Raw genomic sequence first — 4,500 nt, 5'->3', positions numbered from 1 at the left:
TCATTGTCCTATGTACAATGTTTCTTGTATCTTATACCTTCTTCAATAAATGTCTCTATTTTTCATAGCACATGGAAGGATACTTTCTGGACACAGCTCAATATACATATATAAAGTTAGTAACAAATTATATTTCATTATTATATCTACTAACTTCCTCTCCAGCATAAGAGTGCCTAATATCCCTCAGACCCTGAGATGTCAGACTAGCAGACCTGGCTACGTCCACCTGTGACTTGGGGCAACTTGCTGCATGCCCCCTCCCCTTCTTGAATGCACTCTGGTCTTGCAGTGTGCTACCCCTGGGTCTTTGTTGGTCAGCCACCACTCTGCTTTCCTTTTTACCACACATGGCTCTGGGTCTGGCTGAATTTTCTGCCTTGAGATCAGCATAAAAGTGGGAGAAACTTGAGAAACCTTCAATGTGGATCCAGATGGCCAAGCTTCTTTAGAATCAGTGTCCAGTGCTGAGCTGAGAAGCTAATGACAGGTGACAGAGTGAGACTGGAGAACAGACACCACTGTTGAATTATGGCTAGGAATTCAGTGTCATGTGCCTCATCCTTTGGCAGACTGCCTGGGAGTGTCTGGAGAGACAATGGTGTGGGTAGTGAAGACCATGTCTGCACATGAATGAGTGGCTGCTTAGAATTCACTGTGATGCCATTGTGACTCTCACACTTCCGGACTCTTCTGTTGGCAAGAAAGACTGCGGTGTGATTCCTTTGCAAGAAGCCAAGGAGCTAGGTTGTCTTGTCTTTTTGTCAAGCCCGAGTTTGTCTTTGGCAGATATGCAGGGAGTGGCCAGCTTTCACTGAGCTTGGGTGTCTGCAGGGCAGATCAGGAGACCAGGTACCAGACACACGTGCCAGTGACCAGTCATCTCATGAGGCACCAGACACAACTCTGTGGACTGTTCCATGTGATTCAGAACCAGCTTTTTATTAGCCTTCCACACCCCTGACCTCTCTCTGTTCTCTACTACCTAGACGTTGTCATTTAAATTCTCCTGCTGTGATTTTTCTTTTTCAGAAAAAAAAGCAAAAACAAAACAAATGAATAGAAACCACAAGGAAGTGGATTAAAAAGTATGTAGAATTTATATTAAGATATCACTTCTTATATATCCATGATTCAAATTTACCTACATCAATGATTCCCTTTTCCCTTTTGTACCTTCAGAGCTGCCTGCAAGAAGGAAACTCATGACTACAGCCTCCTCTTCTTTTCTCTCCAGAAATTTAACCTAGAATGCTCTTTTTTTTCATGACAATAGTTGTTGTATATTTCACAGTACCATAGTAACATTACAAAACTAAGCTCAGGAATAACCTACTTCTTTAAAATATAACTTCATTTCTAGAACTCATTTTTGATCCTGAAAATGTCTCAACACATATTCATATAAAGAAATATTTCATAAGGTTGCTCCCTTTGTTGAAATTTAACAATTAAATTGAGATCAAACTGTAATAATGTGTCAGAAACTGATGACATAAATATGATTCTACTGGTTCTACTAACAACTCAGTCCAATTATCCAGTCTTCAGAATTAAAAATAATGATGATCAGGAAGCCAAACACTCCATAATGCCAATCTCTTACTTGAGAGCAACAATATAAGATGCAAAAATTCTATTATATTTTAAATTAAAATTCATTTATCATATATGTACTAGATACTTACTGAGTACGTCAAATGTTTTAAGTCAGGGGTGTCAAACTTAGTTTCACTGGGGGCCACATCAGCCTTGCAGTTGCTTACAAAGGGCTGAATGTAATTTAGGCCTGTATAAATGTAACTAGTCCTTAACAAGGAGTAGCGAGGAGCTCGGTGCTACTGCCAGGTAGAAACAAGGTACTGGGTCAGATAAAACAAGGCGGAGGGCAGGATTCGGCCCACAGGCCCTGTGTTTGCCACCTGTGTTCTAAGTTATAGTTCCTTGGCCTTGAAGAGTACACTGTTGATTGGGAAAATTAGGTACATCAAGAAAGAACTATAATGCAACATTCAGTCATAAAAGACTTAATTAAAGAGTATAATACAAACAAGTGTAAATTTCCTCCCTTATGACTAGTAACCTCAGATGACTTATATAATAGAAGAAGACAGTTAGGAATTTGAGAGTTTGTTCATTGATTTTTGAGATCACCAATCAATCTTCAGAAAAATAAGTTTTTCTCCCTCTACTTTGACCACCAGTGCTGTCCCTTCAACTACCCTAATAAGAATGTAAGGGGGAGAGTATGCAGTTTGAAGAGGGGAAGTGTAGAATCAGGAAAAAGGCACACATTCTGTGAATTATCCTTTCTTACAAGAGAGACAGTTATCTACTCACCTACTGATGGGCACTTGGGCTACTTCTCAATCTTGACCATTATAAATAACATTGCAATAAGCACAGGGGTGCATATATCCTTTCCATTTAATATTTTGGGTTTCTTTGCATATATTCTTACAGGTGAAATTTCTGGGTCATAAGGCAGTTCCATTTTTAATTTTTCGAGGCAACATCATACTGCTTTCTACAGGGCTACACACCAATCTGCATGAACACTATTTAGATTTTAAAAAGAAGGAAATCTTACTTTTGCATGAATGGACCTGGAGAGTATTACGCTAAGTAAAACAAACCAGTAAGACAAAGACAAGTACCATACGATTTCACTTATTCATGTACTCTAATAAACAAAATTAACTAACTAACAAAATAGCAACAGACTCATAGATACAGAGGACATACAGACAGCAGTCAGTGGAGAAGGGAGTTGGGGACTAGGATAGGAGCAACACAGGACCGTCATGCTATGAAAGCTGAGTCAAGTGCTTCAAATGGGGGGGGGGATGTGGTTTGTACAGTCTGGAAAATGTTACCAAGGGAATGAGTAAAGTGAAAACAGAATAGTGATCAATGAAGTTGGTAACATGGAGATCATTGGTAAATGAGACAAGAGCAATTGCAGAGTATTGTGGACAAGAAAGCTAGATGAGAGAGAATACAGGAATGACTAGAAGGTAAACAAGTCAAGTAGTGAAAAAAATGAGAGCTGGATAGATAGTATAGATAATAGAGATAACTATTTTTAAAATTTCATGATAAATAGAAACGTGTTTCGCAGAAGTGAGGTGAATGTGGAATCAAAGGGAGTTTGTTTATTTAATATGTTGAACCATTTTTTTGCATGTTGTAAGAATGATCTACAAAATGGAATTGGGGGAATTAAGATATAGTTGGTAGAAGCGGGAATGATAAAAGACAAGCCCTTAAAAAAGTACAGTGAATGAGACACAGGAGAAAAGTGGAGAGAGTTGGACTTCAATAGAAATTAGGCTTTTTAATTGGTAAGGGCAGACACAGAATGTAAATAGATAGATGATGATATGGATATAGATATAGATGATGGTATAGATATAGATATAGATATAGATGTAAGTTAGGAAATTTGGAGGCAAGATGAGTCCCAGTGTAAATAGTCAATGACAAGGAAGTAATGGGTGTAACTATTTGTTGTGTGTTTGTGTTTAGGTGCCAATGTTGAAAGTTTGATGAAAGAGAAAATGAGAGAATAGAAAAGTGTTTATAGTTATCTCCAGATTAAAATAGCATTTGTATGATGGTTATTCATTATACTTCACATTCGATTCTGTAAACTTGATTTAAATATAGCTCTTATGAGGATAAAATAGGATCAAGTATGTCAAGCCCTTGGATACAGTGTCTGAGATACAGTAGGTGCTCTAAAATGATAACTTTATTACCTACACATTTTGTAGCCCTAGCCTGTGGAATATTAGAAAAAAAGATGAATATTTCTCTAAATTAGTCTTTAATATCACTGAGGTATAATTGATGTACAATAAATTTTACATATGTAAGTGTACAATTTGATAAATTATATATATACATACTTATACAACCATTACCACACCCGATTAAGCTGGTGAACATAAGCATCACCACTAAAAGAATCTTTCTGCCCCATATAAATTCTCTCTCTTGTTCCTTTCTGCCCCCATCTCAAGAGAAACATGGATTCTGTCAATATAAGTTTGCATTTAGTAGAATGATACATAATTGTAATTACTTAGTAGGATTTCTTTCTTGTCTAACTTCTTTCACTCAATGTAATTATGTGAGTTTTTAATGTTGCACGGGTTGATAGTTTTGTTTTTTTAATTCTTAATGAGCAGTATTACTGAGTAATACACCAGTGTTTATCCATTTACCGGAGATGATTTATTCACCAGAAATCTGAGTTGTTTCCAGCTTGAGGCCACTAAACATTTGTTTTCAAGGCTCCGTATGAGTATATGCTTTTGTTTCTCTTGGATCACGACCTAGAAGTAAAATAGATGGATTTTGACTGTTGAATTGTTTCCTCTCCAGCAGTGTATACAAGTTCCCATTATTCTACATTCTCCACCAATATTTGCAATTCTCAGTACTTTCATTTTAAACATTTTAATAGGCATGCAATGGTTTTCACAAGTGATTTTA

This window comes from Sturnira hondurensis, unplaced genomic scaffold (assembly GCF_014824575.4).
Source record: "Sturnira hondurensis isolate 20B ecotype Veracruz unplaced genomic scaffold, ASM1482457v3 Scaffold0000880, whole genome shotgun sequence".
NCBI lineage: Eukaryota > Metazoa > Chordata > Mammalia > Chiroptera > Phyllostomidae > Sturnira > Sturnira hondurensis.
This window is presented reverse-complemented; position numbering follows the sequence as displayed.